Source organism: Columba livia, chromosome 1, assembly GCF_036013475.1.
Source record: "Columba livia isolate bColLiv1 breed racing homer chromosome 1, bColLiv1.pat.W.v2, whole genome shotgun sequence".
Lineage (NCBI taxonomy): Eukaryota > Metazoa > Chordata > Aves > Columbiformes > Columbidae > Columba > Columba livia.
The window spans coordinates 186,455,828-186,479,589 of record NC_088602.1 but is presented as its reverse complement, the minus strand read 5'-3'; the positions used below and the strand labels follow the sequence as shown (position 1 = coordinate 186,479,589).

Genomic DNA, 23,762 nt, shown 5'->3' with positions numbered 1-23,762 from the left:
CTTGAAGCTTCAAGATCTGGAGAACTTGAAGATGTGTACTTACTTACACTGTATTTACAGTTGGACTTGATGATCTTAGAGGTCTTTGCCAACCTAAATGTTTCTATGATTCTATACTATAATGCCATGTTGCTTGCTAACCTCTGGCATTCATCTCGGAACACAGGGGAGGAAGTTGTTCCATATTATTATCATGATAATGTTGAGGTAATTAACTTGTAGTCAGTGCCTTGAGCTGAAACCAGAAGTTAGGTATGCTGTTGTCAAAGTGAATACCAATTCTTACTTCAATGTGAGATACAAACAAATAAAATAGATGGATTGATGGAGCTATCTGAATTATATTTCAACTGCAGCCTTCAGGAGATGGAAATTCTTCACTAGCACCAAATAAAGGCCGTATATTTAGAGACCAAATCTCTGTCATTAAATTTTAGAACCAATAAAATCAGTCTTCCATTTTTATCTGACAGAAAAAATGTTACAAATATCCAAACAGGAAGGAAGGGGAAAAAATGCTTAAAAGTGATCAGGTGATTAGAACAATTATCCAGGAACATTCAAGTTCAAATCCCTGATGTAAATCAGAAAGAAGTCATATTTGAACTTCCACCTCTTACCTCCAAGGTGAACAGTACAACCATATTTACTGTCTATGCTGGACTTACTTATTTTCTTATTTCAATCATAACTGTCTGAGGTCTGTTATATTGAACATGCTATGTGCATCTATTTATGCTCTTCTTCATCCAGTGCTATTGCTGTAAAATGACTACTCTCTCCAATATGAATGTAATGTTTAAAGTAGCAAATAAAATCAGGTGAATTGTTTTTTTCTTGAAGACAAAACTGGAGTAGAGTGTCCTGTTGAGTAAAATATGCCTTAAGCATTTATGTTGTAAAGTGGTGAAACCTGAGGAAAACAGGTTTATGAACTGTGCTGCTTGCATTCCTTGATTCTATTACAGAAGGTCAGCTTATGCTTCAATTCACAAACAAGCACAACAGAAACTGTAACATGGCCCTTTCTGCTTTCATCTAATATGGGCTGAGTGCTAATGTCATAATACAATCAAATAAGGCAAAATAGTTGTCTTGAAACCCTCAGATGCATATTACATTGCTAGCTTGGTGGTATTACAGATAAGTCTCACTATTCATTTGATTGCACTTTTCTGTAAATTGAATCTTTCCACTCTGAAAAAAAAGGAAGAAAATAGAATAAAAAGGACAGGAAGAAACAAAATATGTTGTCTGACATTTTTTTAGAAGTTTGAAAGATATTAAAACGTCATTCTGTTCCACAGTGAAATTTTTTGAGGAGGTTTGGAAATAAATTTACACTTTTTGGTTTTGAGTAGGTTATCTTTTTGATTAAAGATTCTCTTCTGGTTTCCTCTTGGCTCTTCAGTGGCAATTCTGTAAATCTGGGGCTGTATTTGGACTTGTGGAGGGCATATTGAAAATTGGCGTTTCCTGCTTAATGAGGATTTGTGAATGCATGAGATTAACTTATCATTGGACAGTAGGTTGGGAGATTAAGCTTTGGAATAGGTAAAAATATATCAGAAGGAAAAGGGAGAGCAATAGCATAAAAACCTTTTGGTGTGTGCTTTGGTGAAAAGGTTTGTCAGTTATTTTCATTTTTACTGTAAGGGACAAACTGGAGGAGGACAAGTGACTCACATGTGTTCAACCCCCTGCTCAAAGCATGACAGCCTAGTGTTTTGATCAGTTGAATTCTGGAAATCACCATGGAAGGTGATTCCACTGTCTGTCCGTGCAGCCTCTTCCATTGCCTGGAACCTGTCACAGTGAATACTATACCTAATGAGGATTTTTCTTCCTTCTTACTGTGACTACTAGCTCCCGATCTTTCGCTGTACACATCCAAGAGAGAAATCTGGCTTTGTCTTCTCTGTAACTCCCCTCTAGGTAATGAAAAAAATGAAATTAGATTCTTCCATAGTTACCTTTTTTTCTTCCATGCTAAGCAAACAATGTTTCTTCACCCTCTCTAACTTGGTGATTCTCCACTAAGCTCTGTTTGTTGATACTGTTCTTTTACCAGGGGTCCAAAATCAGACACAGTACTCCAGATGCACACACTGAATTCACAGTCACTGAATGGGAAAGAATAACCATTTGCCTCATTCTGCTAGCTCTACTCTTGGTAATACAGCCCTGTAGGCATTTGGTCTTCATTGTGAGAAAGGTATGGTGTTGTCCTATAGGATCCAAGACCCTTTCCCAAAGACATGCTACCCAGCCAGTCTGTCCCCAGCTTGGACTGATGACAGACTTGTTGCATGCCAAGTACATGACTTTATTTATGTTTATTGAAATTTATGAGCATTTTTCCAGCTTGTTCAGGTTCTTCAAGAACACGACCCAGTTGTCCAACATATCAGCCATGACACCCAATTTGAAGTCAACAAAGAACCTCATACAGGTGGACACTCATCGAGGTCACTGTCAAAGTTTTTAATTAGTATAAGTCCCTTTATCAGTTCCCGAGGAACACAACTAGTAGATTACTAGGCACATTTTGACTCATTGACAACTGTCCTTTGAGTCTGACTTTACAGACATTTTTTTTAACCGAGTTTGTAGTTCAACCATCTAATCTTTTTCTCTTCAGTTTGACTACCAAGACTCTGTGGAAGACTGTATGGAAACCTTCATGCAATCAAGGTAAATGCAATGTACTGCACACCCTTCAGTCAGAGATATGGTCAATTATTCAGAACAAGGAAAACACAATTTGCCCTCCAGAAATCAAGGATGGCTGTACCCAGTCACCTTTTTTTTTTTCCTTCATGTGCCTCGAAAGAGCTTCCATGAGAATTAGATCTATAATTATGCCAGGTAATGAGGCTGACTCTTCTGTTTGCTTAATAAAAAGATTTTAGAGTTGCTTACTGTCTGGGGCTTCTAGGTTAGGAGGTTAAGTAATCAAGATTAAATAACATAAATTTGGGTGTCTGTAAATATATGTCGACTAGCTAGCTTTCTTCTTATAGCCGATGGAGAGAGGATTTAGGTACTGAAATGGGAATCTAGTGTCATTGGAGAAGAGTTAGTATACCTGAGACATCCCCACAGGGCTAGAAGATGTGACCCGTGACCTGCAGAAGAATCATGCTTTCCCACATCAGAAGCTGGAGACCAGGAAGATATTTCAAAGAATCTCACATGGCAATAAATACGTGTGCTTGACAAACTGAATCATGCCATGGACAACTGCTTTTACATATGAATCATCCTCCTGGCTCCTCTAGCGGTATTAACATGACCTCTATGAGTTGTGATAGAAGCTTACGTTATGTTTATAGTATGAAAGTAAGTATTATATTTTGGGATTAATCTTATCCTGAATTGTCTGTAGCCACTTTCCACTTCCACAGCATCTATTAACAAGATACTCAAAGAAAAATCAGTGTATAAAGTATTAGGTCTTACTTAGGTTGTAGAGTCTCATTGCTTATGCATTACAAAGGTGTGTATGGGATGATGAAAAAATGGAATATTTGCCCTGCTTCATGTGCATTTTTCAGCTTGACAAAGACTCAAGTATATGAATTGTACCTCCAGTGTACAGCTAAATTTGCTAGGAATGATTAGGAAACCTTTGTCAACAAGAGCCACTTCACTGATGAATTTCGTATCTTACTGACAGCTCTTTGAAAAAGGAAAAAAAAAATATTCTAAAGCTTCCCCTTTTTTAGTAAGACCAACACTATACATTTCAGAGTTTGTTTTTTGGTGGTGGTGTTTTCTTTGGTTTGGTTCCCTGCTCTGCCCCAAATTGCCCCCACTGCCTTTCCTTATATTTCTTTATCTTCTCTGAAATCTGCATTCTGGAATGAAAAAACAACAACAAGAAAACAAAACAAACACAAAACACACACAAGAAAACCACACACAAAACAAACACAAACATTTATAAACATGCATCAGAACAGAAGAATGTCCTTGAAAATGGAAGCATGAGAAATTTATGTGCAACTAAATGGAAAAACACAAGTACAACATTCATTCCTTCATCTGCTATAATATAACAAATTTTGCAAATGGCCTAAGTTACTCTGTTACAATAATTAATTTTGCCAAAGTCTGTATTTCCTTTGTACAATTGTACTGTAAAAAATAGATATTGAAGAAAGAGTATTAGTAAAAATGATTTTAAATTGACTCAGTTTTGCCACAGATATAATTTGGATTGTAACTACGAAAACTAACTGTTGCACTATAGCACATATGTTATTCATAATACTCAGCCTCCTTTCTTGAAACAGATAAGAATAACCATTGTGATAGCTTGTACAAGGCTACTTAGATTATTCCTAATTATAAGTTCACTTTCTTACAACAAATAAGAATTTTCACCTTTTTTTTTTTTTTTCAAATCAAAATAGAGATAAAATAATTAGCACCACTGCATAGAAGTCACTGTTTACTTTCAGAACTGTGGTTCTGTTACAAAAGAACAGTGATTTGTAGCCTAAATGAAAGTCTTTGATTTCCTCTGAAAAGAATGCACAATAAGATATGTAATTTAAAAAGAAAATAGTAGCAAGAAAATAACATGAAAATTATTTGGAATCGTTATTTAGTTTCTGGGAGGTCAAGAACTTCCAGTAGTCTTTGAAATGTTAGCAACTTATCAAGACAAAGTAAAAAGTCTCCAGAATAATAACAACAGGGGAAAAAATAAGAAATAATAAAAAAATGCTCCTGGATGTCAACTACTAAGATTTTATTCAAATTACTGAATAACAAGGAACTATTCAAGCAAGCACAATTAGCAATGCTTATGAACCAATAGGGGGGGAAGTAGAAAAAAAAATCTGAATCAAGTAAAATGCACAGTGGTTTTGTTGAGCTGGTTCTGATAGCAAATAATGAAATGTCAGTTCTGTGATGATTAGTAGCTAAACAGACAATTTTATCTTCATTCCATTTTATAGTGAAGATGATATAGCGTGGTGAATAGGTCTATATATCAAAAGCCCTCCATCTCAACTCAGTAGATCTCCTTGTATGATTAATGTTGTTTAAAGCAGGCTAAGTATCAAAATTTTGTTTTGAGGACCTAACTGCGTGGTTCACTGCTAATTCTCACTTTGCTTTTATATTGCAGGTTTGGACCCAGGTTTAGTTAAATTATGTTTATGCATATTCTTTACATCAAGAAGAAAAACAATTGCTTGCATAGAGAGAAAAAAATCAAGGAACAGACTCTAAAAGGAAGAATATACTAATACTAAAATACTAATAACACTATTATTAACACTTCAATAATTCAGAGAGATTGTTCAAACTCACTTGGTGCAAATGGAGGAACAGGAATAAAGAAACAAGGTTGTAACAGAGGCACCCCAAAAGTCAATTCAGGCAGGCAACAAGCTCCAAATAGACTTTATTCTAACCAGAGCTGTTCAAAATAAACCAGCTACAAATGGGGTTTATCCAAAATGATTTAGCACTCCGTTAACATTATAGAGCATAGGTTCAGATACCGGTTATAAGTTTGATTACTATACAACTGACTCACGTCTTAAGTGGATTTGATCTCAAAACTGTAGAGTGATGGTTCAGAAATGTGCCTCTTCCCATTCTCTGTCAAACTGGGGACTCTCAAGGGTACCCAGATTGCTTACCAGGTCAGTAAGGTGTCTCAGTCACCAGAGAATGTTCCTTAGATGGCCAGCTAAGGAGGAGAGTTTTCAATTGCATACCCACTACTATGAGGAAGACCAACTCAAAGGGGGTTTCCAGTGGGCTCCATTTACACCCTAGATGCATCTGAGCTGTGGTCGCTTATGGCAGCTGTCCAGAAACTTCTGTTTAATTGGTCAAAGGCCTTGTTCTGTTGACCAAGGGATGTATGCATGACCATAGTGGTCCATCATCCTCAAAGTTTCTGTTGTTCTCGAGGTGGCGAAGGAGGCTGCATCTGCCACAGGGGTCAGCATTTTCAGATGCAAAGTAGAGAAGCTAACCATTGTTTCCCATGTAACAGACATCTGTTGTAACCTGGATTTTGGAGATGATAAACCTGTGCTGACTTTTAAGCACTCAGTATATTCAGGCTGTTATCTTTGTCATAGATTTTCCACATGCTATAGAGCAAGGAAAACAAGACCATTAATTATTCTAAGTTAGGAAAAGAACAAAAAAGAAAACAAGCCACCAACAGGTTGGTCATGTTCTTTTTGTCAGGCGTGTTATAAAGTTGCTATTTTAATATGGTGGCAGGGTTTGTCTATGCTTTTTATCCAGTTCAGATCCAGTTTAGATCACTTAGTCCAATGGTTCTCTTTTTACTATTTATGTATGGAGTTCCACCTTTTCAAAGCTGCACTTAGTAGCATCAGGAACAAGGGGAAGAAAGGGAAAAGGTTTTGTTCTTAGCCTGAAGCAAACATATTTCAAGACCCTTATTTTTGGAAACTTTCCAAATGTAACTGAGATTCCATGAAACAAACAAAATTCAAATATGTATAAATTAGGAATCGAACCAATATCTTGGTGTTCTACTGCACAGTGAAAGAATGTAGCACTGACGGTAAGCTGAAATTCTGAGCCATAGTGGAGAACGCTTAAATCAGAGATTAGATATTTCTTCCAAAATGGAACATCAAATAAGTTCTCAAACTGTAAATAGCAGAAATTATACTTCAATCACTAACAACTCATGGAAGGAAGGTTTGTGTGTGCATGCACATGTGAATTTATTATCAATTTATTAATTATTGAGTGCAACTACTAGCATCTATTGTTTCTAACTATACTCTTTAGGCATTAAAAATCTTAGAAAACAGTTTTCCTTGAGTGTGCACATTCTAGAAACCTGCTTACTTTAGCTTCTGGGATTTAAACTTCAGAGACTTGAAAACACATATTACATGAGTAAAACACTAAGATTCACCCACTGAATTGCCATGTGGAAATCTATTTAGCGAGCAATGCATGTTGAGGCAGATAATTGACAGTCATATTCAGTAGCCTAAACTGTTGAAGGCAGCTCTAGATTTCCAAAAATGACCCTGAGCTCCTCATACTTTCATCAAAATTTCATCAGTGGAATCGCTTTTGAAAAAAATCTGTACATTCACTCAGGTAGTGAGGAAGTACTTCCATTACAATAAGATACATTATTAATTCTAATTAACTTCAGGTTTGTTTTTTTTTTCAAGTATAATTAAGCTTATATTTCCACATTAAACTGCATAACTCTCAGTATTTAAAAAAACAAACAAACAAACAAACAAACAAAAAAAACAAAAAAACAAAAAAACCCACAAACTTCTACACTTCATCAGTCTCATTTCAGATATAATTAATAAGTAGAAAATCCTGTTTGGAAATTAAAGAGCCTTTTAATATTATCTTTATAATTAACTCAGTAATAAATTAATAATGGAGACATAGTAAAACTTTAAATTGAATCTTTGAAAGACAGAATTACAGCTAGGTAATATAAATAAAAATACAGATGAAAGAAAAAGGAGAGATGGGCCCACTTCAGGAGAAAGTATCAAGAAGATAAGTCAGCGACTTTTGTATATATTTATATATATATTTATATATATATTTATATATATATTTATATATATATATATATATATACATATACACACACGTATATCCAAAGAGACTCCAAACTACTGATATTTCTGATTTCAAACTACTAATGTATTGTGCTCTAGTTGCAAGTTGTATTGCCTAAGAAATTAGGAATATTGTGTTTCACTTGTGACTTATTTCTGCTTTAAGAGAGTGGACAGACTTCTAGTGTCCCATAAAAGTCATCTTCTAATAATAGCAATAAAGGTTTAGTCTCCACATAGTGTCAGCTATGTGATTTATAGCATGTGTGCTATAGAGCACTCCACTGTCCTAGTTCCTCAAGCAGAAAGACTGAGGAACAGTTGGAGGCCCTTCTGATACTCTTGTATGGATTTTGCTCCAGTTGATACCAGGGCATGACACTGGAAAAAGAGGGAATTATACATTCCCTGGATTCGTTGCGCCACAGATTTAGAGTATGATGGCTGTTGTGTGTATCCAGACAGGGGAACTAAGAAATCCGGTTCCTCAAAACAGACATAATCTCCAATCCTCTCCCTACCTCTCCTTTTGCCATTGTGGGGATATTTACATTATATGGGACTAATGACCAAAAAGACTAGAATCAACACGCATTTCCAGAAGACTTTCTTAGTTCTGAAATATTTAATACTTATATTTCAGAGCTGCATTTAGAATATTGCAATGAGTATTACCAAAGTGTTGGTCCACCCTAAAGGTAGTTTTTACAACAAACCTCTTAACGTTTGTCAATATTGAGGTGTCATCTAGGTTTCAAACGATCATGTTCAGTTTTATATTTCTTCTCTGTATATCAAAAAAGCTGAAAACATTTTCAGATCTTGTCTAGGCAGAATGTTAATTCAAATGTTGAAACAAGCTCTGTTACATAAGAGGCAAACCTGCAACATACGCCAGAGAGAATTAATTCACTTCTTTCCAAATAGAATAAACGAATCTGTACAGTAATAAAAATGCATTATATTTCTAAGTGAAAAGTCAAAAACCAAACCACAACCTATCAGAAACAATTTATGAGAAAAACTGAATTGTGAATGTAAATAACATGCTTAGTAGCAATGCTTTTCAAATGTACATCATCACCTATTCCCTTTTAATTCATATCGGTCTTATTTTTTTCTCTCCTGCAAAGTGACATGGATCATATAAACTTTACTTTTAAAAGAGAAGAATTTAAAAGTGAGAGGAAAGCATAATATGAATGAAAATGAGAGGATTTAAATACATTTCTGGGGCATGCTGCTGGTGCTTGAAAGACTTTGCAAAATGAGGTTTAAATAAGTTGATACAAGCAGCATGTTACTGGAATGTAGAGGTTTAAGGATGTTCTTGTTGTTTAATCCCAGCAGGAAAATAAACTGCACGTGGCCTCTCACTCACTCCCACCCAGTGAGATGAGGGAGAAAATGGGAAGTGTAAAAGTGAGAAAATTTGTGGGTTGAGATAAAGACATTTTAATAGATCAAGCAAAAGCCACACACAAAAGAAAAGCAAAACAAGGAATTAATTCACTACTTCCCATGGGCCAGCAGGTGTTCAACCATCTCCAGGACAGCAGACTCCATCACACATAATGTTTACTTGGAAAGACAAACACCATCACTCCAAATATCTCCCATTTTTTTCATCTTCCCTCAGCTTTTATCCTGAGCATGATGTCACATAGTATGGGGTATCCCTTTGGCCAGTTGGGGTCAGCTGTCCTGGCTGTGCCCCCTCTCAGCTTCCTGTGCACCTGGTATTGTGTGAGTAGCTGAAAAGTCCTTGACTACTACCTAGCAACAATTAAAACACCCATGTGTTACCAACATTATTCTCATTTTAAATACAAAACACAGCACTATACCAGCTACTAGGTAGAAAATTAACTCCATCCCAGCTGAAATCAGGACAGATGTGTTTTTATTGTTGATAGGATATCAGATATAGACCAAGCATAAATTGTAAAGACTTTGGGTTTAAATTATAATTAACAATAATAACTGTTATAATAATTACTGTGGCTGTTATTATGAGAGGCCATAAAATAATGATTCAGTGAGGAAATTAAAACACTAGGTTATTTTAGAATAAGCTTTAGAGAAGCTGCTAGAGGTTGAGCATTACTCCAACTGACTTTCTGCACCTAGGTTCCTTGATCATTCCTTCTGGAATCATTGTTCTTCCCATAGAAACTTCCCATTCTTCAAGTAACACTTTGCAATGCAAAAATGCCTAGAATTCTCAAATGGTCCTGTCCTGTAATGTATAGTTCCTCTTGCAAAGGACTTACAACCTAAGACAAGCAACTATTGTTGAGGGAAGAAGAGGGTCAGATACAGAAGGATGTTCCACACATGCTGTTACAGCTTAGCATCACCTAACTTTAGATCTAATACACCCATGATAGGAGAGAAGTTGCCATAAGCTCCCTTCATTTGCAGTGGGAAGACCCAAGCATCTGCTTCTGACCTTGGGTTACTGCATCCTCATTTGCAAACAGACTACACAGGGAGCATGAGGAGATGATGTCCCTAGTGGGACTCAATTGATGAGGTGAGCAGCTCCAGTGCTAGCAGGATCTGCGGTGATCTACAGTGCTCAGGGGGGCTGGATGTCTGGGCCCGAAGAGTTGTGGTGAATGGAGTTAAATTCAGTTGGTGGCTGGTCATGAGTGGTGTTCCCTAGGGCTCGGTATTGGAGCCGGTTCTGTTCAATATCTTTATTGATGATCTGGATGAGGGAATTGAGTGCACCCTCAGTAAGTCTGCAGATGACACCAAGTTGGGTGGGAGTGGAGGAAGGCTCTACAGACTGGATCAGTGGGCTGAGGCCAGCTATATGATGTTCAACAAGACCAAGTGCCAGGTCCTGCACTTGTGTCACAACAATCCCATGCAAGACTACAGGCTCGGGAAAAAGTGTCTGGAAAGTGGAAAAGGACCTGGAGATATTGTCAGACAGTCAGCTGAATATGAGCCGGCAGTGTGCCCAGGTGAGCAAAAATACAAACAGCATCCTGGCTTGTATCAGCAATAATTGTGTGGCCAGTGGGACCAGGGAAGTAATTGTCCCCATGTACTAGTGAGGATGCACCGTGAATGTTGTGTTCAGTTTTGGGCACCTCACTACAAGAAAGACTTCGAGGTGCTGAAGAGTTCAGAGAAGGGCAACGGGGAGGTTTAGATTGGATATCAGGAAAAAATTCTTTACCGAAAGGGTTGTCAGTCATTGGAACCGGTTGCCCAGGGATATGGCTGAGTTGCCTTCTCTGGAGGTGTTTAAAAGACATGTAGATAAAGTCTGTAGGGTCATGGTTTAGTGGTGAACTTGGCAGGTTGATGGTTGGATTCAATCATCTTACACATCTTTTCCAGACTAAACAATTCTATGGTTCTATGATTTAGATCAACATGTTCAACTTTTATTTTTCACATTGTTCATGTGTGCAAATAAATGGAATCTTGGGATTATTTATGGTCTTATTGCAGTGCAACGGAAGTTTGAAGAAGGATAAACTGGTCTTTTTGATCATATGTGTGCTAAGTGAAAGGTACCTTGTAGAGTCCATGCCACTTATGCGACACAAAATGAAACTCAGGCACCTCTTGAAAAGTGATAATTGAAAAGGTGCTATACTAAAATTGGAAAAATAAGTGGGAGCAGAAGAAATATAAGGAATATGAAGGCTGAGTGGGTGGATTTAAAATATAGGGAATAATTTAGTTCAAATGTCAAGCAGAAGAGCCAGTCTTCTTGTATTTTGTACTTATTCTCCAAACTAAAAAAAAAAAAAAAAATAAATGGGAATAAAATGTCTTAGCTGAAAATAAAAAGTTTGTGTGACATAATTTTATAAACATGCCTAAAAACGTCAGTGAAGTCATTATTACCCCATTAATTTTGTTCTGTCAGGCAGTCATTAGAGAGCTACTGTATTGTAATTCACCATTTTTTTTTTAAGTCAATTATCGCCTTTTTTTTTTTTTTTTTGTTAATATATTTTTTTCCCTTAAGATCCAGTGTTGACTGTGCCATTCTCCTTTAAGGGAAAATGCTGTATTTAACAAAACATGAAGAAGATCATAGAATAACATAATTCTGAAGTATATGATATATACAGATTCCAATTCTGGAGCTAATACATGCTTTTCATGGCAGAACCATATAGATATCTAGATGTACATAACATAGTATCATTATATAGATATACCTAATATAATATCACTATGTTATCAAAGAGTACAAAACCAGAGTGTTTTCTTTCAGAAAGAGATCTAGAAAGCTCCTACAAAAATTAATGTTTTGTTTTGGCTGGAAAAATATATTACTTAGATTGAACTGAGTATAGAGTCTTCTGTTTTGGAAATCTGATTTATTTATTGTGAAGCCATACACTTGACATTCATATTGATTATGACTGATAATTCCTGGAAAGAAAAAAATGTTAAAGGGATTGTATCAGACTCAGTGCAATACTAGCAACATGTTTCCTCATAATGAAAATACTTCAAAAAATGGGTTCATGCTTTGCCTTTTATGAAGACAATAAATTTTGCCCCCCCTTTTTTTTTGTCCCCCAGGAAAGTTTCATGTATTCTACTTTCTGTTCTCCTCAGTAGACACCATCAAAAACTAGAAAATAAGATGGCAGTTACAAAATATCCATGATATTTTTGAACATTATATTAGCATTTAAAGAGATTCCTTCAAGACACCTACCAAAGTTTAGTGTATCCTTCAAATAAGTAATAGTCCTGAGGAAAACAAGCTACTTTAAAAATTGAAAAATAAGCATATTGATTCTGTTTAAGTCATAATAGTGAAGTCAGTGCTGTAAGATTGGTAAGGGTCATAATTACACAGTTAAGGCCTGCGCATTTTAGCTTGCATCAAAAGTACTTTACACAACTACACATCCAAAGAAAGCAAAACATATTACGTATTTTTCTTGAAAACGCTAATGTCTAATTATCGTCATGGGCAAAAAGACCTGAATTGTGGAATTTAATTTAATTTATTAACAATCAAATCAGAGTAGGATAATGAGAAATAAAATCTTAAAACACCTTCTCTCTACCTCTCCCATCTTCCCATGCTCAACCTCACTCCAAATTTTCTCTATGTCTTTCCCTTGAGAGGTGCAGGGGGATGGGGAATGTGAGTTGCTGTTGTCTCTGTCACTCCTTCCTCCTTGTCCTCTTCCCCTGCTCCAGGATGGGGTCTCTCCTACAGGAGCAGGACAAAGTGTTCCACAAACTTCTCCATCATGTGCCCTTCACACAGGCTGCAGTACTTTACAAACATCTCCAGTTTTGGTGCTTTGCATGTGCTCTTTTCATGGGGTGCAGTCTTCGGGCAAGTCCACCCCCTCCAGCATGAGGTCGTCCATGGGCTGCAGGTAGATATCTACTCCACTGCGAACCTCCATGGGCTGCAGGGGGACAGCCTGCTTCACCATGGTCTGTACCACAGACTGCAGGGGAATCTCTGCTCTGGCACTTGGAGCACCTCCTCCGTCTCCTTATTCACTGATTTTGGTGTCTGCAAAGCTGTTTCTCTCACATATTCTCACTCATCTCTTCCTTTTGTTGTTGCGCAGCAGTTTTTTTCCCTTCTTAACTGTGGTGCCACCACCATCGCTGATGGGGTCAGCTTTGACCAGTGGTGGGTTTGTCTTCTCATTGTCTCTCTCAGCCACAGGGGAAGCTTCTAGAGACTTCTCACAGAAATCACCCCTGTAGCCCTGCTGCTGCCAAAATCTTGCCATGTAAACCCAATACAACTTGAATTAAAAATGTAACCAAGATGTTTATTATATCTGTTTAAACTGTCTGCTGTATATATGAATTTAGAATATACTTCAAGATCTAAAGGGTGGTATCATGGTCTTTCTGGTGACCACAAACTGAAAAACACTGGAACTTCAAAAATTCATTATGCCTGTGGCTGGAAGGAAGCAAAATATTTAACATCCTGAAGTTTTACTTCATTCAAGTTGAGAAGTTAATATAAAGGAGGAACCTGTGTTTCTGGGTGTTATCTGTCCTTTTTACCTTTTCATATTGTGCTGAGTTTCAGGAGAGCAAGAAGAACTTCAGAAAGTGTACTTTATTGAGTGAAATATCTGACCATCAGTAGAGTTTTCTTGAGTTTCCTAAAGATTCCATTAACTAGAGTCTGATACATAAAGGAAATAGTTTACCCATTGTTTGTTTTCAGAGAGCTTCTTTGTTTATGCAAATATGATCTAAATGGAATAAAGACTGATATTTTAATGAGGATAATATAAAATACATTATTGAATTTTTTTATAGTAAATGTTTTACTGTGGAACTCCAGCTTTCTAAAAGGTATGTTGGAATTTAAGTTAGTGCTTTTAAACTGTATGGCAGAGATCATATGATGTAATGGAGATGAGTTCTGTTACAGAAGAAGCAGAAGTTAGGCTTGTGGTATTAAGGTTTCAGCATGAAATTTATCTAACCAAGCTTCAGACATCTGCCAAAGATACAGCTGTGCTTGCCATCATCATGCTATGATCTACCTCCTTATGCCCAATGGAGAGGAACTGATACTTTTATCATCTTGCTCACATAACCTGTTTGAAATAACTCCTTTAGAGCAGCATGAATCATACACATGAAGGGCTTTTTACCTTCAGACCTTGAAAAAGTTCTGTGGGGTATCTGAGGAGCATTTCTGTGACTGCACTATTTTGGAGAGTGGAGCCCTTTTGGAAGATTTGTGGATCCTTAAACAAATACCAATGACAAAGCTATCTGCAACTACAAGGCATGGGACTCGATGACTCATGTGGTTTCATTCGTAATGTCTATACAAGTAAGTGAAATTGTTCCAGGGTGTGAGCTTGTAATAGCCTGTGATTGTCCACATTGTTTAAATTTTAGCACAGTCCCTGGCACGGTTTGTGCCAAACAACCACCTCCCAGATAACTGCTGCATTGTCTAGGCAATCGCCCGTGTCAGAGACTGTTATCAGTTTCAATCTGGTCATCCTATTTTGAGGGAAAAAGTACTTGATGATATGCCATGCCATTTAACCTCATGGCCAGAGAATGTTCCTGGCATGTTTAAATTTCTACTGTAGGCATTTGCTTTTATTCTATGTGATTATGAGATTTGGGGCCATATAAAACCAAAAAGGTTCCATTTCCTCTAAAACATTTTGGTATAGATCTTCCAAGGAACTTCTAAAAATCTAAGGTCTTGTGTACTGCCACATGAACTTTACAGGAAGTTCTCTACTAGTTTAATGGCGTCTTTGTGTGGTCTCTGAAAAGGAAATATGTGCTTCTTTTGCAGGTAGACTCCACCAAGAGTTCTGCCAATGGATGTGAAAGAAAATTAGTCCACTAGTGATTTTGTGCAATATAATTAATCTTTATATAGTCAAAACCCTCTAAGCAACTTCTGACTCTAAAGTTGTCTTTGAAACACTAGAAGGAACTGAGATGTGTAAACAGAATCTCAGGGGAATACATTTAAAAGGGAATGGGGATTAGGAAGATACAGTCCAAAATGCAACTGTGGCTTTTTTTTTCTATTGTTTATTTGTTTATTTTCCCCAACTAACAAAAGACATAAAATAGCAAAGAAGACAGAAGAGGAAAAAGAATTTCAAGTTTACACAAGAAGTAAAACAATGTTTGGGGAATTACTTTGTTGTTTGTTTTTTTTTTTTTTTTTTTCCTACCAGGAAATAAGAATAATATTGTGAGAAACCTAGAAATCTCTCTAGCTGGGGTTGTAAAAACTAAAACTAATGACAATTTTTTTATCACAGATGCACAAACTGATAAATAGCAGTGATCTTTTAAGAGGGAATGAAACATTAATATAGAGAAGTTGTTAAAATTACTAAGAAAAATATCGTGTTATCTTATAAAGGTAAACTCTAGGCACATTACTATGTTATCTATGAAATATACCATAAAGAAATAAAGAAAATATCCCAGCAGACAATATGGCTTACCCTGGTACAGGTTAACTGAAACCACTATTTGCATTCAAGAAAGTCTGAATTGCATGAGATAAGTTAGCTCTGTAATTGACTTTGTCATTCCCTACATTACTTTTAGTAATACTTAATGTATATCAGAATCTCGCAGGTTAGTGTTTCAGTTTGAGAACTGACAATCTTTTACGTTTACATACAATGAGCCAAATACATGGAGATCAAGGTGGTGCTGCAAGAAGATGTCTTCAGAAAAAAACAGTTACTAAGGCTTTTTAGGTAGTAGTATGATAGCAATGAGAAGAAAATCATCACAAGCAGTTCCCTGATCACAGCAAGATCCAGCATAATCTTAATCCACTTCTTTATTTTTATCTGGGTACTCCCTTGTGGAAAGATTCTGATACATCTCCTTTGGCAGTGATATATATTGCTTAATTTCCAAAAGAAGTTAACAGTTAACGTGAAACCATATGTTCTTTCATTTCCATACAACCCTATAGCTTAAGCAACCCTCTCTGTCCTCCGTGTTGTACCCTACAATTAACACCTTTACATTCTTTTCTTGAGATTACTAAAATAGTAAGGAAAATGCCTGAAGTGGGTTGACCTTAGCTGGCTACCAGACATCCACCAAGCTGCTTTCTCACTTCCCCTCCTCAACAGAAGAGGGGAAGAAAATTAGAAGAAAAAGCTCGTGGGCTGAGATAAAGACAAGGAAATTACTTGCCAATTACTGTCACAGACAAAACAGACACAGACAAAAATGAAAACACCTTACACCCACCTATGCCCCTTTTATCAGGCTCATATTTACTCTTTCATTTCCAGCTCCTCTCCCTCCTTCCCCTCTAGCCCCTGTCTGCATGGGGGAGATGGGGGATAGGGGGTTGCAGTCAGTGTATAACAGCTTTCTGCCCCTCCTTCCTCCTCACATTTCTCCCCTGCTCCATCATAGGCACTCCATGGGCTACAGTCCTTCTGGATAAGCCTGCTCCAGCATGGACTCTCCATGGGCTGCAGGGAAATACCTGCTCCACCATGTTCTCTTTGTTGAGCTACACCCTCTGCTTTTTCTCACTCTTTTTGTACCCTCTTCCTCTACTCTCTGTGATGTTTTTTCCTCTTTCTCAAATACACTATCACAGAGGTGCCACCATCTAGTTTAAGAGGCTCAGCCGTGTCCTCTGGTGAGTGGTTGGAGCGGCTGGAACCAGCTGTGTCTGGCACGGGGCAACCCTGACCTCTCCCCACAGAGGCCACCCCGCAGCCCCCTCACTAGGACACCTCGCCACGGACACCCAACATGCTGCTCTATGCCCAAATCAAGGCTGAAGCAGTTGTAATAGTCTCTGTACAAATACAAAGCGGTAGATAACTTTGTGCCATGAAGACTTTATAGTATATAGTTAATCATGAATACAAATTCCTTTAGTCAATTCTATGTTACTTAATAAGGGAAGAATAACTGTGTACAGATGCTAAAATAAAGAACCAAAACACTATAAAGTTTATCTAGTCCTTTCCCCCACACTGAGATATTTTGACAGGGAGAGGCCAATGATGGCAAATTGCCCAAGGCAGAGGTTAGATAAATCTTGCCAAAGGTCGTAGAAGATTAATTCCTTGAAAAGCTCATCTAGAGGCAGTACTCAGAAAATATTACAATGGCCATAGACTGAAAACCTGTATAAACAGTGAAGAACAGAACACATAGAGTTGTATTATGTACTGAGAATATCAGTGTTGAAAAAATTCAATCCTAACTGATCTCCTTCATGTTTGCAGATAAAATATTGAATATTCAAAGCACAAATCTGAATCTCAAAAATATGTAAGTGATAGAACAAACCCTGAAACATTCCTGACATTCTAAAAAATGAATTTCATTTTTCAATGGTAAATTTGGCAATGGTAGCATATGCACAACTATGCACAGGGAAGATAACTTCCATGAAAGCATTATTCAAGTATTTCTTGGGCTATTATAACAGAGCGATTAATGCAAACAAAATGAACAGCATCATCACCCAAAAAAGGGAGAAAACTCCTAAAAATTTTTATTGTGAAATCCAAGTTTTTAGAGTCTGTGGACCACATGTTGGCCTTTGAAAAAAGTAAAGGTTGCAGGAGAGAGTTTATATTGAGTGTAAGTGATGTGGATGCTGTAGAAAAAATGTGTTAAATGGAGAAAGATTCCTATTTGGAGTGACTTCTCTCCTCTTGGGTTGCATAAGACCCAGTTCAGCACTTTGGTTTTGTTCAACAAAGCAATTAAGCACGTGCTTAATTCACACTGATTACATCTGTAAGCAGTTAAAGTGCTTATAATTAAACACAAACTCTGTCCCTTTGCTGGACATGGACAGATTTAAGTATGTGTTTGTTCAGCTGAAGCACAAATGGAGAGCTGCTGCAAGGAGGCATCTCTCTATCCCAAATAAAGTCAGGGGATATTTCCCATCAGACTGGCATCTCTCCTAACTGTCTTTGACTATGTATTATAAGTTCTGCTACCTTTAGCTTTTATATTTTGATATCCATGCATATTTCTAGACTCTCTATTAAGGATGACAGAGCAGTAGTTCAGCACTGGTTTTGTATAAGAAAATATTGTGACTTTCAGTCCTTTCAGTTTTGCCTTTACTGCCAAAGGTTTTGCTTACCAGAAAATCAATGCTTATGTATGTACCATTTGGTGTCCATCATTTCAGACCATATGATCCTGGTGTATCCCAGGAGGTGGATCTGAGCTGGTGCCCATGGAGCCAGGCTGAGAAGTTTTGTGACACACTCCCCACTGCATCTGATTCCTGAAGAGTTTATGAGATTTGACAGAGTTCCACAAAACTGGATAGATGAAGACTGCCATGATCACAAGGTGCTCTGCTTGAACAAATGAGTCTTCGCAGAACTGATCAGGCCAAGGTATCTGAGCTCATTTTCTCTGGTGGCAAATCAAGCTTGACACAGCTTATTAGCTTAGGATCAAGGCCATGGTAATATAGCTATTTTACTTTAGCTTTAATTATCAGCTTGAGGACAGAGCCTGATCTAATAAATCCTATAGAACTGAGCTGGTTCCTCATAATGCCAGCATGGCTGTCTGTACCCATTGTACATCGTTTTGTTATGCTCTGTTTTGAAGCTGGATAAGCCACCATTTTAAAGGGACAAGTGAATCTCTTTGACTGTAGGTCACACAGTTTCTAATCAGGCAAAACCAAGAAACCGCTCATGAGAAAACAAATACTGACTGGTAGAAAAGGGCTCTAATTCATTTGCGTTGTGGTTTTTCATTGTTTTTTGTTTGTTTGTTTGTTTGCTTTCTTTTGTTTTGTTTTTGTTTGTTTGGTTGGTTGTTTTTTGTTTGTGTGTGTGTGTGTTTGGTTTTTTGTTGTTGTTGTTCATTTTTTTTCTATAGTGAATCAGGGTGAGAGAAGTAGACATCTTTATCGTTAGATATTCTAAAACAAGAATTAAGTAGATAGTTACATATAGCTACTTTCTCTTGCACAGTCAACGTTTTTGTTCTTACCTTTAATCTCACATTTTTTATGTAGGATCTGATGTCTCTAAATCAGTAATGCAGCCAAATGCATCTTCTGACATGAGTTACTGCTTACTACTGTGTACTTGGGGCAGAACATCACCATAAGTTAGTATGGAAAGCCAAGAGTCAAATAATCATATTTCATAGTTAATACATTACTTTATTTCTCATTGTATTTCTATGTAAAAACAAGTGTCCCTCCACAGTCATGATTTTGTCAAGCATCCTTATTATACTAAAAAGATTTCCTAGAATCATTTGTAAAAATCGTTCTTTGTTACAGCAGTTTGTTGTATTTTCTTTATATACAAAAAGTTTTGAATGAATACACAGCTGTACCTCTAAAAATTGGAGTTTTGTGGCATTAATAAGAATGATTAAACACATAAAATTTGTCTGCCTTTCATGTCCTGCAATATGAGCCTCAAAATGCACTCTTTCAGTAAATAATCATTATAGTAAACTTACCTGCAAGGAAAGATGAAGAATATAATGAAGAGATGTAAAAACCCGATGTGAATATCTGTGAAATATAGGATGTATTTGTTTAAAATAATTGTTCATAAAAACCATAGAGCCTTCTGTCCCTTGGTCTGGGAAGCAGGAAGCAAGACACTGAACATTATTAATGACATTCCCATGGTCAAAAAACAAAAAATTGAAATTACACAATTATATTGCCACTAATTTCAGCAGGTACACCATTTCACATTTGAACTGATCTGTGTAAGAAAGAAGTAAAAGAATTAGTTGTCACTTACACAGAAATTAATTTCTCCTATGAAGAAAATATGTATATAAATGTTTTTTGTTTATTTGCCTTAGTATTCTTAATTTCCTTCAGCTACTGATTTTTCACCTGATTTACACTTACAGAATGTACCGAGTGACATTTGCCACCTGAAAATCTGAGAACCCTATGCTTGCATAACTTTTTAAGGTTTTCACACGCTATATATACATAGTCCACAGAAATTAAGAGCACTTGAAAAGAAATAATCACTCCTACACTGTGTGGATATAAAATATACTTTTCAAAATTAAAGAAGTTGTTTGAATCTCTTATGTGGTCTTTCCAAGGGAAATGTTAATGATTTATCTACATGACCCCTTTATATAAATGTCAATCAAATAATTGTTGAATTTTACTTGAATATTATTTTGCTTTGGAAAATAATAACTCTAATGGGTTGTAATGCTCTTTTCCTACAAGTATGTTTTATTTAAAAGTGTAAAACCAGATATTTGACACGCTTACAAATATGTGTGTGTTGTCCTGGATATACAATTACATATCTCACTGAAATTATTATGAAAATATGATAACCACAGCTCAAAACTAAAGCTTGATTGTTCAGGTTAAACTAATATTTATAGTAGTTAGTCTTCTTATCTATGAAGTTTTTTCTAACATTTGCAATCATGAGGCCTTGTTATACCTGTGCTAAGCAAAAGTGAAATAACTATTTGGAGTAATACAAAGAACTTTCAGACGTACATGTGAATGACTTTTGGTAACGAATTATATTTTCATTAAAATAATTTGTAAAGTGACTATAAAGTTGACTCTGTACCTACAGCTTTCAAGTCACAGAGTTAATTTAACAGGTCAGCAATCATCTTTAACTTCTTATTTAAATAGGTAACACTTCCATATCAGTCATTTGAAGATGACGTTTTACATAAGAAGGCAAACAAATTACACCAGCTGTTCCATTTTAATTCTTTATTTGAAATAGGTTTTGGTTGTGGGTTTTTAAAATTATATAAAGACAAAGAACAGATTCTCTTTAACTGCAATATTTTTTTCACTTGGAAACTAGCACATGTTAACAGTTAACTACATGCTTTACTTTTCTTGTCCAGTACTTAACCTCTGAGCCTACAGACAGTCCCATGAGCACTCTGGAGGTGGAGAAGACAGGGTGAAGGGCAGTGCAACTCTGCAAAATCATGGTATTGTAGGCTCTGGTATGTACATGCTACAGTGTGCTAATAAGGAGGTTTCAGACTTGCCTGTGCTTCCACTAACAAACTCTCAGCTGTTTCAGAAGGACTGATTTCCAGTCGAAGACCTCAGAAAGCCCTGGCAATTTCACCTCTAACACAAGCAGCAATGACCTCCAAGAGATAAAGAAGCATGATTAGGATTCAGCTGAGGTTTAGCTAGTGTCCTCATGCTTAGCAACAACTTTTGCCTCAGATGGCCCTACTCATTCATGTTCTTTATGCATTTGTCAAGCACATTTCTCTAACCCATTTATTCTCTTATTTTTACAAACAGTATTGAAAAGAAAGTCTTTTTTGTACCTATTTTATTAGTCTTTTTTCCTACAGAAACAAAGCTTAAGAGATCATGTGGACCATGACTTGTGTTCATCCTCTTCTAATAATTCATTGTTTTATTTCTAAGAAATTAGTTAGCTGTCTGAATATCTTCCAAATAATTACTCTCTGTAAGTGTTAATTAGGAAAAACAAACAAACAAACAAACAAACAAACAAACAAACAAACCAAAAAACCCACCTGCAGGGCTAGAGAGAGAGATGAAGTAGGAGTATTCACAGTTTTTTCCTTAACAACTTTTGATACCAGTCTGCCAATTTCTACACCTCACCATTCACCATCAAATTATTATGCTGGAGCACTTAATAGGTGCTTGGCAGAGAGAAAATAAATTTTTTGTAGAAGTCAGTTAAAAAGTCAATCAACCAAGTCAAAAGTCTGCAAAACCCCAGCTCTAATAGTACCAGGCTCATTAGCCTACTGACTTTAAAAGTGTTATTTCTCTGGAGGAACACAGAGACATAGAGGACTTAGAAATAATTTGCACAAGGAAATGCAATAAGGACCAATTTGTTCAGCCCTCAAGCTGTCAAAATTACTTCTGTGTTTTGGTCTCTAGGAAGGCACCCGAAAAGCTGCTTCTTTCATTCCACCCATTATCATTGAGTTTTTGCTTGATAGCACAGCAGAGGTGTTTCAATAGCAGATATTTTTGCAGACAAAAAAAACTGCTCATATTTCTCATTTGGCAGCTGATGAATTACAGTAATTATAATAATATTAGGCACTTGAAGCCATTTCCTGTACACTCTGGTATGGCCACATGCTTGTAAGTTAGAACGCATAGTAAAAAATAGTTCCCTCTTGTTTTATTAATAAAAAACAGTCCTTCCATTTATTATACAATAAAACTGTGCTGGAATATCTAGTTAAGGCAGGGACTGATTTGTTGCAGCCTGCTGCAGGAAATTTAATTGATGGAGAGCATGCTTCTGAAAGCTGTGCAGAACCATGAACTTACTGAACTACTCCAAAGGTATAAGTATTAAATACCTTGTGACCGGGCCAAAGTTATTTCTCTGAATGAAAGGCAATTAGGCTGAATATATCAGACTGACTGTAATGGTCTTGTCAGCTTTGTATTATAGCCTCAATACCCTGCATTAGATCAACACTACTAAAATTATCTCTGTTTAGAAGTACACAACTCCACTTCGTCCTTAAAAGTCAGATCAATCGATGGAAAGAGTAAAGTCAACTGAAAAAGTGGTAAGAAATCTATCTTTGGAAAGCAACACTGAAGTATGCCTTTTATTTTTGAGCTACGCCCTTAATGTGAAATTCTATTACTATTTTAGCCTAGATGATCTACGATGAGAAAGAAATGCTGTTATAATAATCTCTGTGGAAAATCCTGGAGATGAGAAAGCATTTTAAGGCATTGGACTTTTTGCAGATCTTGTATAAGTTTCTTCTTTGCACATATGGACTTTTTAAATGACATAAATGTCTTCCATTTAAATACAGGCATTGGGCCTTAATCAAGTCTTGGATAAGTCCAGTAAAATCAGTTTGAATTATGTCAGTGGTGAATTTACCTGTGAGCCAAGCAACAGCTGGGCTTACTCTTAAGGAATATTCAAAATGGGTATGGAAAGGGTATGGAAAGAAGAAGAAGCAAATTCAAATTGTTTAGAAAGTAGATACCAGTGGCAAAATAGTTTATACCTCATATAGCTATGGTTCATGGCAGCACATTTTGTCAGTGAGTATGTTATGGTACTCATTATTAGGATGGAAGTATTTGTTGCTGTTCTGTTTAAGTTGCCCAGTGTTTAAGAGTCCTGGCTCCTAATTTGCTATCTAGCCCAATCCTGAACCTCCCTCCCCCTGCACAGTGTGTCAGTGGGAGCAAAAACTTGTTGTCCCAGTTCAGTTCCCTTAGTCAGTACAGTCAATCCTGGTTGGAAGGGGACTCGAGCACTTCATCATTTCCTAAAGCTGCACAGGAAATTATTATTGAAACTCATTTATCTCCCTTGCATTAAGAGGCCTGGAGACAGTCATCTTCAAGTTGATCCTAGTAGAACAGTAAGATAAAAATATGATATTTAGTGCTTTCTTATAGTCAGATAATAGCTATAACTAAATCTACCACAAATAATTATAAATTTGGGCTGTTCTGAAAAATTATGAGTTTGTCAGTTGTAGGATCCAGCAGCAGTTTGAATCCTAAAAGGGGAAGTTCACCATCTTAAAGAAATGGTTTCAGAACACTTCATTCACATTTGACATAGATTTTCATAGCTTTTCCTTGTATCTATAAATGCTGGAAGATGTATGAAAAGA

At 36.6% G+C, this 23,762-nt stretch overlaps 1 long non-coding RNA gene across 3 annotated transcripts in view; it reads left to right on the top strand.

Moving 5' to 3' along the window:
• Nucleotides 1-23,762, top strand: part of LOC110357644 (uncharacterized) — a 96,019-nt gene that overhangs the window by 47,608 nt on the left and 24,649 nt on the right. For 2 of the 3 annotated variants that reach the window (XR_010469574.1, XR_010469572.1), the window contains exons 2-4: nt 17,363-17,408; nt 18,289-18,502; nt 20,994-21,098. This is a non-coding gene — a long non-coding RNA (uncharacterized LOC110357644). The remainder of the gene's footprint in view (nt 1-17,362; nt 17,409-18,288; nt 18,503-20,993; nt 21,099-23,762) is intronic. The other variant, XR_010469573.1, reaches the window with a different exon arrangement.